General features: G+C 43.1%; 1 long non-coding RNA gene across 1 annotated transcript in view; it reads right to left on the reverse strand.

Moving 5' to 3' along the window:
• Positions 1 to 9672: 9672 nt before the first annotated feature.
• LOC119024824 overlaps positions 9673 to 12478 on the reverse strand; it is a 3323-nt gene continuing 517 nt past the window's right edge. The window contains exons 2-3 of the long non-coding RNA XR_005076616.1: positions 11377 to 11441; positions 9673 to 10186 (exon numbers count right to left, since the gene is read on the reverse strand). This is a non-coding gene — a long non-coding RNA (uncharacterized LOC119024824). The remainder of the gene's footprint in view (positions 10187 to 11376; positions 11442 to 12478) is intronic.

The following is a 12478-nucleotide window of genomic DNA, read 5'->3' on the forward strand; positions in this document are numbered from 1 at the left end:
TCTCCCTCTCTCTCTCTCTCTCTCTCTCTACCTCCGCCTGTCCCCTTCTCTCTCACTCTCCCCTCACTGCCTCCAGCTACATTTGTTCCCTTCAATGTGGCAAATGATTGCAGGTCTTTTTTTTTTTTCTTTTCATGGTACAGCTCTCCTGCGAGTGCTCTCCCTCTGCTCACACTCTCCTCCTTGCTCCCTCTCTCCCTCTGCCCCTTCTCACCCTCTCAACTTCCCACAATGCCTTTCTTTTTTCTGTCCTCCTGCTCACTGTCAACTCCCTGTTCCCGCCCAAGCCCCAATCCGAAAGGGGGGTGGGGGCGGCAGGGGGGGTCAAACAAAATGTACATTTATAGTGTGTGTGTGTGAAGGAGATGGAGAAAGAAAGCGAAAGAGACACAGAGAAAGGGAAGAGAGGGCACTCTCGGGGCCACTATTGTCCCTCCTGACAATAGTGGCTCTTAATCGCCTAGCAACCTGATCACCCTCTATTCTCTTAATAGACAAGGCATGAGTCACCCTCTCAAACACACACACACACACAAATAAACGTTGTCCCTCCTTTCCCACATGCACACGCTCACACGGCTGCAGCTGCACCGTCTCCTGCTGTATATAAAGTCATAACGTGTAACAGGTCATCGGGCGTGTAGCAGCCGGTTATAATAGCAGATTGATTTCAAAAGTCCCTCTTGTTCGCTGCAGGCTTCTGGCTTGTTGCACACATCAGACCTGCTGTTGAAGACAAACTGCGAAGTGTGATGGCTGCGTATGCGTCGTTTTGTGTCTGTGTGTGTGTGTGTGTGTGTGTGTGTGTGTGTGTGTTTATGTCAAGTGTGTGATAACGATCCTCCTTTTTAAACGGACTGAAAAAAAAAAAAAACGGACGAAAAGCAGACGATTCATCACCTCTGCTCTGAGCTGCATCTCGCCGTTGCCACGGCAACAATGTGTCCATTAGGGCGGGAGCACAGAGAAGCAGGGAGACCATTATAAAGTGGAATAAATAAATAAAATCGCTGCATTCCTGCACCCCTGCTGCCATTCTCAGACGCACCGGCTGGATTTAACTGTTTAGTGAGACACCGGAGGTTCAGGTGACTGACTGCAACAAGCCTCACTGGACTGACACCAAGAGAGGTCTTCTCTCTCTCTCTCTCTCTCTCTCTGTCTCTCTCTCTCTCTCTCTCTCTGTCTCTCTCTCTCTCTCTCTGTCTCTTTCCCTCTCCCTCTCTCTTCCTTTCTCTCTCAATTACAGTATTTTTAGCCTCCTCTGTTTTGACCCAGATAAGACAAAAAAAGCATTAACCTAACCAAATTAACCACGACGGACATTACCGTTGAGGATACCTCATTAACTTTTGTGCACAGGATAGCATTTCTTTGCAGAGCCATGTTCCACAGAACTTTACACATGACTGTCACTAACAGTGATGACCTTCACATTTGAATTCACTAACCAATTTACATGTTACCACATCAAGACAACAGAGCTGCCCAGTTAATTGAATTGTTATCAAAACTGCAATATGTGTAATGCAATGTCCAAATTGCAGAAGGTACAATTAAAAAAAAATGCATAATGTCTGACAGTATTATAATGACATTTTAGTGCTGCAGAGATGCTCTGACCTACAAGTAAAAGGGAAGATTTTGATGCATAAATAATCATCCCCACAAATCATGAATACATTATACACGACTCCATGAACTCCATTATCTTTCAAAATAATTTGAATATGATGTTTTATCATACAGAACAGCCCCTATAAGACAAAAAAAAAATCACTTTCTAAACAAGTGGTTTCATTGGCCCATAACTGTGTTGCAGCAATAAATTACACAAATCCATAAAATACACCTCATTAGACCGCATTCATTCGTGGAAAAACACCAGTTTCTCTTTTCGATGACAAACAATTGGATCTGATAATGATTTGGGTGCTATATTATGTGTGTGTGTTAACATGCATGTAAATCCCCACAGCTGGTGGTCAATGGCCTGCTGATTGATTGGTGCAGCCAAGCTGAAAAACGTATGGCGACTGTTATGCTGCCACATAACCACCGTGGCGAAGAAAAAGCGAACAGACTGGAACCTGCTGTCGCATAACAGCATTGATCGCAGGCTGGCCTGGACGACACAGACATCTCTGCACAACAACGCGTGGACGAGATCAATAACTGCATTGGAACTGCAGGTGGCACGGCCACTGTTGCCCTACATACATGCGTGTGTGCTAACGCAGCAAAGGTACGGTCAAACTGATCAAAGTTTTATAAGCATATCAGAGGGTCTTGAAAATTTACAGAATACTGTGTAATTTGACTTTTTTCTGTGACGTTGGCACATATTGATTTTAATTGGACTGTGAGGTCACACATGAGTGTATTCTATGGACAAAAACACTGTTCGGGGACCGGGAAGGTGAAATTTGATGCAATATTCATTATCATGGAGCTAATTAACATATAATTAAAACGAACCTCCGAGAACGGGGTTCGTAGTCATGTATTCCATTTATAAAGCATATTTAAACGGGAGATTTCCCCTAGGAGAACATCCCTCGGTCCACTTCACATCAGACAATTTACCACTTCACACGGAACATCGCCATCAGACCATATGACTGTCGGAGCGTCACAGCATGTGCTCACACACTCGCACATATCAAGGACACGAAACAGACACTGATGGATAAACACACACAGCCACACACTATATCAAGCTCTAATTTTCTCTCACACACTTATTGATGATGTAAAAATTTTGCTAAGTGCGGCAGTGGTCTCGATAGGCAGGCAGTGGAAAGACCTCTAATCTCATTATTCAGCTGACCTTTGACCCCAGAGCAGCGATAGACCCAAGATTGTCTCCTAAGTGTAGCCTCATAAATAAACCTAGAGCACCTTTAGCCCTCACAATCCCCAGAACACCTTTTTTTCCCTTCATTTTTACGCTGAACAATGCCTCATTTCATCCATTTTGTACTTCGGTTACACTCTCTTTCCCAATGTCGGCTGAAAATATATTGCCTACTTTAGCTTGGCTCTCAGCGTGTTTATAGGAAAGATGATGTTTTTAGGCACAACTGTATCACTGCCCGACAGAAATATTATTTTAGGATGAAACAAGGTTGAAAATGTGCTTATTTTTTCACCAGGCTGGATGTGTCTGGCAGGCCACGGTGACATACAGCCCCATATATCAACATCACACATTACTGCTGACAGTGAATGTTAACCTGTCAGTGAATCCCACATGCGCACCCACACCCACCCACCCACCCACACACACACACACACACACACACACACCCACACACACACACACACACACCTCGTCCCTGCCCCCAACCCTTCCCAGTCACTATTAAAGCAGCACATAGCCATAGATAAAGGAGAGAATGGGTGGGTGGGATACAGGGGGTGATAACCACTGCAATCACAGGACAATACTGCACAGTGCAGTGCACACTGCAATATACTGCTGCACATTGTCCTTAAACCCACCCCCACCTCTTCTGTTTCCCCATCCCCCCCTCCTCCTTCTCCCATTCCCCTCTCCTCCTCACCCCTGTTGCCCCAGCTGGACCCCAAAATGAATCCCTTGAGAGTGTTTCTATCACGCAGATGTGAACTGACAAACATCAGAGTAGGTTGATTTATCACTCTAACGCCTTCTCCTGTGCGTCATCTTTCTGATTTCCATGTTCTGCCGTCTTTGATTCCCGCTTCTCTGGATTCGGATCTTATAGAGTCAACACCAGCATTTGCACGGCGTGAATGCACGAGAGCCCCATCACGGACAAATGTGAAAATGGTGTGTAATTTTCTCTGGCTGTTTGTGTTTTCTACTGAGAGCTGCAATTAGGCTGCAAAAAGCCAGGCGTCCATTGGCTGAGGTAATTAGCCGCTCCTAAACAGACTGTAACTTCATGGGGAAACAAAGGAATTAATTGCAATGATTATCAATTAAACTACATCACAGTGAGAAAAAAAGAGCATTAGAGATTCTCTTCTTTCTTTTCGAGCTGCTCCAACTCCACGTTTCAACCCGATGTCTTTTTGTCTTTTAATCTGTTGTCCCATCTGCCATTGTAGCCAGTCCAATATTCTGCTAGTTATTTAGCCTGACACCATTTGTTAAGTTGTGTCTAGTTTGCTTTTTTGATATTCGTCCAAGGAATGTCAACTTGTGTGTATGCGTTTTGAAACAAAACTATATAAAAACTTACCTGGCCCAGCGACCCAGGTGACCACATTGAATAAGAGCGGGTTGGCAGCCCCCGTGGCATGAGCATAAGAGAGAGACAGAAAGAGATGCGGAAGAAGAAAAAAAAGCAAGAAGTCATATTCATCGTCATTCACTGTGTGTGCCCAGGTGTCTGGCTGGGAACAGAGGGACCCATGAGTCGATGTGCGACCCTGTCACCGCATTACAGCTAAATCAATGTCACTGGAGAGGGAGCTGCTGCAGACTCTCCTACAGGGACTTCTACTCTACGGCGACCAATAGTATCGACTCTGGAGGGAGTTGGAGAGACAAGATGTGTGCCTGTTAACAATCACTGTCAATACTCTGGGTGGCCTGATGGAAAATGAGATAGACCAGATCTGCTGTTGCAGGTCGAACGCACATTTCGGTCGCCAACATCAACGTTTCATCGGAAAAATAAGTCAGTACGAGCCCAGTCGTCAACTGACATCTCTTATTTCAGCATTCACATTAATGCTTCCATTAAAAATAATTTTCACTAATGGATCAATTCATTGTCCAACTAACAATCCAGAACCCCCAAAATGCTTCATTTGCTATCAGAAATGACAATGGGAAGCAGAAAATCCTCACATTTAAGAAGCAACCGTTTGACATTTCTTTTCTTGAAAACTGACCTAAATGATTAATACATTTTCAAAATTGTCTTTTTTGACCAACTAATCAATTAATCGACTAATCACTGCAGCTCTATTCCAGTTGAAACCACTCACTAAGGTGGTGAGTGTCTGCGGGATTAAAGTCGTAAGCCAAGAAAAGTGCTAATTACCGTCTAAATCAATTAACCACATTATCATCATTAAATATTTAAAATCCTCCTTCCTGGTGGAGACTTGAGGTAAGCTGCTGTACAGTAGACGGGTTAATCCAGGAATTACTCCAGCAGTGATAGGCCGCCGTATCTTGAAAACCGACACACACATACTGAACATCTGAAGACTGAGAGGGGTTTTGTCGCTGCTCCAGGAACTCTCAGCTAGACTTTAGTGCAATTTACTGCTGTTTGGTGCCGGACTCGTGGCCAAGGCTGAGATTTACTATGATATATTGGAGTGTGAAACTACTTCAGGCCCATTCCCCGAGCCAAGGGTCCCGGCCATGTTTGAGAGAGCTGGGCTGATTGTTGCCAGAGGGAATTTGTCTGACATCCAATCTAAAGTTCATTAAACAGCAATCCCAGGAAACATGCTGCACACGCGCGCATTGCTACACCGTGCGCACACATACACGCCGAGAATGTCCTCCGCCACTATGCACGGATGGACATTTGCTATGTGTGGCTGCCCTCATTGGCCTGCAGTCCTGGAGGTAGTTAAAGGAAGAGAGGGAAAAGCCCCTCTTCTCTCTCTCACACCTCACCACAGCTCAGAGGGAGGAACATCTTATCTCACTACTGCAGAGAGACGGAGAATTAGAGACCGAGAGAGATGGATGGTAGAGGGTAATGTGAACAGGGTTTGCAGGAGAAGGACATAAGGGATTGAGAGAGCGGGAGTGGGCAAGAGATAATGGAAGCGACAGAGAGAGGGAGAATATTTAATCAATCTCATTTCCATAACTTTCATCCAGCAAAGGAGCGGCCTTTGTGGTACCGCTGATTAGAAATGTGTTGTTTCAGCCAGAATCAACAGCAACACGTAACCGTCAGACGGGCAACGTTCACATTTCTCCCACAAGATCCCAACTCAGAGCAGCTGAGAGGGCAACATCAGCATAAAACACCCTCCACATCCTGCACGTGTGCATTGATGTATCGATATTGGCTCTGTAAAGCATTTCCTCTTTTTTCAAAGCATATATCTGCTCGAAAGGGGAAAGTGAATCGTTTTTTTATTCATCGTTGCCCGATGCTATGACGTCACCCTAGAACGGTTTCCTAGCAACTGTTGTCAGGGGCGACCAGCACTCTCTGCAGACGGCACACAGGGCCTTGCAGAGAGACACACAGAGAGTGACAGCGTGGTTGAGAGTTGGTTAAATTACGGGTTTGCTGTGTCTTTGTGGCGTTCGCAGCAACACAGTCTTCGCAACCCAAATCCCAAATTAATCGTCTCGCATCGTCAATCATGCGACCATCACTAACACAACGACTCGTGAAAAGCCGGTTCCACACAGAGCCCGGGACTTTGCATGTGTGGCATTTTTTTTTTTTTTAGACACCCACAGGCAATCCGACCTATTTCTATATTTCTGACACACGCTGTATACTCACACACATGCCCAAAGCACGGTCACACACTCATCACTGCACGGACTCATCCCGCTGCGTCGCCGCCCACCCACATTCACACACTGCCCTCTGCCGTTAAACCTCACACAGAACACACAGGTACCCTGTTCAAACAAAACATGACCTCCTTACAACAAAGTGCATGAGAATGTGATATTACAAACGCAGCGTAGTGGATAACAAATCAATTAGCATACTCTTTGCCAAAAACTGGGTCTTTGCTAAATCGCCAGTCTTCATGAATAATGCAGAAATGCATGCAGGGAAGATGCAATAATAGCAGAGATAATGAAAAAGCTGAATTCATTCTGCTATCTCCACATTGATAAGATCTGGATTCCCATCACTTGCTGGAATATTAACACAGGAAAACACATTTCTTATTTATCGGATTCATCTCTTTGTTGTCATGTATCCTTGATCTGACTGTAATTGAATTCTCGTCTACGAGTCGGTGGTGTTAGCATGCATCCATTAACATGTCAGTCAGATTCCTCTTGGAGTGGAATTACTCTTGTGTTTCAGGGTGTAATGAAGGCAAAATTCAAGGCTGGAAACAAAATGATGGTGAAATGGTGTTAAGTGGTTTTCGCTGATATTTAAACAGCAGGAGTATGGAAAGGAATGTCAATTATCTTCAGCAACCACTGTGACAGGACTATAGGAATACCTTCAAGTCTGTGCACACGCACAGTCATCCAGCATTAGAATCGAGGTATTTCCTTTCTCATACACTGAATTACTCTGACATCAAAGGACTCTACAAGATATTGCTGATATGGCTGTAAGGGGATTTGCTGCTTTGTTTTTCTGTGCAAAGTGGGATTTTCTATAATTTCATTTGGATGCAATCATTAATTTCAGGAACATCTTCTTCGAGGTAAAAAAAAATAAAATCTGAGGGACATAGTCACACATCAGAGGGAGGGATTAGGAGGAGATTACCTCTTATTTGGAAACAGGAGCAAACATTTGTATGTCCCAAGCTCTTCTGCAGTCCGCATAATATTTGGTAAAGCTATTTCGGGGTTTCTCTTGGAAAAACCAACAGAAGTATCTTATCGTATAATCTGATATTGCCATGTTGGTGTTCTTACTTTAACATCATAAATAATGTTGCTCCAGGACCATCAGTGCAATTTGCAAATTATGTTTTTTTAATGTTGTACTTTTGGGATTCGGGGAAAAACAAAACTATTTTTTCCTAAATATAAAAAAAAGTGTTTTTGTTGCTTAAACCAAACCAAAAATCAGAACAGACGACTGAAACAGAAATTGAACAGTATACCATAACAGTCCTATATTCAGTCATAACAGCTCACACTATGCAGACTTTGCCACTTTTTCTTCAGTTGAAGTGATGACCCTGGGGCAACATTAATAATGATGTTCTTGGAACAACACCAACGTGGCGCTTTCAGATACACAGCGAGGCTGGAGAGGAAGACGTCTGATTCATTATGTTTAAAGTTCTCCACGACTGGCCCGATAAAGGGAGGATGGAAACAAAAAAGTGGAATGCTCACTTTCATCCATGGGAAAAGAGGAGTTTAAGGAAAGCAAGACAAGACGATGTACAGACAAAAACTACGTGTGAATGCTGTTATTAATATGGTTCTTTAAGCTTTTGTATTTACAGTGATGTAGATGGTCACAAAATAACTTTATATGAGTCTAAATATTAAATAATGAAATGATCATCTATGAACCTGCTGATTAATCCATAAAACCTTTTGTCTCTATAATGTCAAAGAAGAAAATTGGGAAAGAAGCTCATTGCAATTTCCCAGAGCACAAAGTCATCAAGACAACGAAACGCAGCGAATCCTTTAATTTAAGGAGCTAAAACCAGCACATGTTTGACCTTCTTGCTTGAAGAATGACAGTTAGGTTATGGTTGGCAATTAAGTGTCTTTCTAATCAATTAATTGCGAGATTGCCCTGGCTCTGGTAAAAATGCGTGCACTTGGTAAGATGGGATGTGGCTGTCGAGCAGTACTTACTGTATATGGGTTGCTGGCTGGTGTGTCTGCAGGGTAATATATTATGCATTACAGAGGGGGATTAGTGTGGCTAAGGTCTTGTAATGCTTAAAATCAGCAGCTCCGATAACAGTCATCAATCAGTCATATCAGCCCGTCAGCTCATTAACAACACCCAGCTGCATTAACTGGGACAAGAAGCAGATTTTCTTTAACAGTAACAACCATGAACTGCATTTGCCCTCTGTGTGTGTGTGTGTGTGTGTGTGTGTGTGTGTGCATGTACGAATGTGAACAGACCCATGGGGAGATGCCATTTACAGTAACATGCTGTGGAGAAGCATCCACTGTTGGCCTTCCTGCTCCCTGACCTGCTCATACCTGCAGGGGCTGCACGATTTAACTAAGCAACTGTGCTCAGACCACCAGAAGAAAATGGCATTCAAAGGCCAAGGCGGAACACACAGACACGCCACACACTCCCTGCGACCACCAGGGATCTAATAAGCCTCGCCGCATTCACGGAGCATCATTAGATCATCACACATGAGCATAATTCACACTTTCCTTGTAAAGAAATACAGGACTTTATTTTGATTTGATTCAATAGTCTTCAGCTCCCTCTAGAGGCAAACAAGAGAAGCTACATTAATCACTTTACTGTATGTGTTCTCATCCTCTTCCTCATTCTGTGTCCTGCTCTTTCATCATCTTCCTTCCCTCGCTGCTCCGTGGTGAATCATCTGTAAAATGTGCTTGATGCTTGTATTTCCCCAACTCTTTTAAATCCTGTCACAGCTCTGCCACAATGTTTGGAACCACAACCATGTTTAAAACCACCTCTGTTATCATAAACACACAAAAATAAAGTGAATCCCATTATAGCTTTAGTACTGCCACCTTCTAATTATGCATGCACGTATATAAACTGTCATATTGTTCATTTTTACGCTGATGTATGTGGCATATGTGTATATGATTAATTCTGATTTCTGTGGCGATGCAATCACAAGTGTCTCTCTGATGAGATTAGATCGTCTGTCTTGTCTGATTATCTTTGAATTTTGGCCAGACAAAACAAAACATTTGAAAATGTCATCCTCAGACTTTTTTCGACCAGACAAGAAATGTATCAATCGAGACTGATCAATAATGACAACAATTATGAATATATTTTTTTCATGCATCAATACACTTTGTTACGCTTCTCTTTTAATTTCTTCCTTTTGGCTACAGATATTGATGGTGAGGGGAGTAAGTACTTTAATACACTGGAGTGGTCATATATTAATTACTTTGATTAATCTTTGTACCGAGCATCAAAGGAGGCATTAAAGAGTTTTTCCAAATGCTTTGCAAGAGGGCAGCTGTTGCTACGACAACCAAGGTCACACTTTTGTCAGTGGAAGTGAGAAACCTTACAGAAGAGCTGCTGCAATGTCTCTGAACTGGACTGAAGCCAGCTCCGATTCAGGCATCTGGCTTTCTGATCTTTAAAGATGGCCCCCTCAAAAACACAAAGTCAACAATGAAAGAGTGTAAAGATTTCACTGTGAAATGTTCTCTTTTAGTGCTCCTGAGTGGTTACTGGGAGTTGAAGTGTTTCTCAATGTTCAGAGAAAGCATGTGACTTCCTCTTGCCAACAGGATGTTGCACCTCTTGGTTTCACTTCTTATGCTCATGCCTCATTTCAGTGCAAAAAACTGAAAAACAAAACAGAACCAAAAAACAGGTTGTTGGTGATGTAAAATGCTATTGCCCAAATAACATATCACACAGCAACTATTTTCATTTCAACTTGGGCTGCACAATTAATCAGGATATTATCGAAACTGCAAAATGTCGCAAAAAAGATCCCCTTTAAATTTCGTTATCAGGACGTTAGAGAACATTTGAGCTGAGCACAGACTCAGAGAAATGTCACCTCATTATGATTTTAATAGTTTTTTTTTAACAGGAATTTATAGGATATGATTTTTTTCCCCTCTGAATCATTAATGTTATATGATCCTTCTTATTTTCTAGTGTGAAAGCTTTAGTTTGTCTTTTTTGTTTTTGTTTTTGGCACAGTTGCTCAGTTGGAAAGTAGGTATCAGCTAAATAAGCTTTAGTTTCATAAATATGCACATGTTCAGGTGTGTGTGTACGTAACATGTGGCTTGCTTGTGTGCCCCTTTGCCAATTAAAATTTTAACAAGCAGTTGTCAAAGACCCTCAGCTAATCCTGATGGACATCGGAGCCCCGGTGCAAGAGAGGGCGAAGTGAAAGGGATTAAAACAAAGCCCCTTCTGTCTAATTCTTATTTTGATCATTAAAAACGCAAGTTTATTTTTGTCTGCTCACGAAAGCTTAAGCGTATGACAGGCGCAGAGTGATTCGCTGCGGTCACATCGGCCCCCTTCAGCCGTCTACCGCCTAAGTGCTGCTAACAAGACAGCTCTTCATTATGACGAGGACCTGATCTCTGTTAACTCACTCCATATGGAAGACAATCGGCCCCAGTGGGACCTGTGTCAACCAGAGTGTGAAACGTCAGACACACGCACACTGTAAGGGCCACACAAAACAACGATGACACACCCGTACACACATTGGCGGCAGCGGACACACACACACACACAAAGAGAGGAGAAAGTGAACTTGGAAGCAAACGGAGATCGGTCTTTCCACTCAGACATCTGCTCCGTCCCAGAGACAGATGGCGAACCAATCAGACCGCCTGGTGCCTCTGCCATTCTCTGCCTCCCCTGCCACCCTCCCGCCCCTCCCCTCAGCCTGCACCCTGGCACGGGTGACAGGTGGCACCTTGCAAATGTGACACCGCTATTGCCCTGGAAAATAATGTATGTATTCATGACATTAAGACCAAGAATATGATAAAATTCAACCCACCTTCACTCCTTTTCAATGCCTAAAGTCACAACAAGTTCACATGCGTCAAGGGCAAGAGGAGATTTCTAAAAAACAGCAATAAAAGGCAGAAGAAAGAGCAGTAAATGACCTCTCCTCTGCTACACCACAGCCAGAGGCTTGCCTCACATTCAGCTATGATTGATTAAACTGGAACACACAGAGCTTATTGTGTTTTGATGCCGCAACACCGGGCAGAAAAGCCCTCATTTATCTACTCTGAAAGGTTTATTTCCACGGCAGCTTGACCTTCTAATGGGGACAAATGTCATATGTGAGATAAGCGGAACTGACTAATCGGATAAGTTGTACATTGAGATGGGAGCGGAAGATTTCAACGTCTGTACAAGACAAGTATGTAATATGACAAGTATGACAAGTAGTTTGGAGACATACCTTAATGGACAGATCATATTTCTTCCATAGTTTCACCTGTACCTGATAAGATTCCTGTGTATTCAACTTCCTTGTCTCTTTTCCAGATTTTCTGTTGTATGCAATTATGTTGTGCTCTTTGTGTTTTTCAGATTCCTCCCTGTGTACTCTGGGCTTCCGGTTTGTACTTCGTTTAGTTTTTAATTTCTCTTTGGTTCTTTTTCGGCATCGCCACAGCCAGTTTTAGTCCATTTTTTTGCTTGCTCCTTTCTCTATCGTACAACAAACGTGTTTCTTTCCCCCCTGCAGCAAGTACAGAGTGTTAGTTAGCTGACATCAGCAGAACCGGGTCCTAACATCACTCAAGCATGACTGTTCTGCAGTCCGACTGCAGCTTTACGGAAAATGATGTACTGGAAAAATTATTATTTTAATTTGTTTATTTATTCATTATAGAGGAACCTAGCACTGTGCATATGCGCCACAAGGGAAGTGGGCTGGAGGAAACGCTCTGTGACGTGACGAGAACATTAAATGGCAGATAGTGAGACATCAGTAAAAAAAGAAATTGCAGTAATGAAATGCCATCTGTGCCAGTGTGCTTCTAGGTAGGAATCAGTGCAGGGTTGAAACTGGTTCAGTGGGAAAAAAAACACGAGATTACCTTCAGCTCTGGTTGTGAAATGAAGATGCATTTGTTCACACACAC

This window comes from Acanthopagrus latus, chromosome 8 (genome assembly GCF_904848185.1).
Source record: "Acanthopagrus latus isolate v.2019 chromosome 8, fAcaLat1.1, whole genome shotgun sequence".
NCBI classification, from domain to species: Eukaryota; Metazoa; Chordata; class Actinopteri; order Spariformes; family Sparidae; genus Acanthopagrus; species Acanthopagrus latus.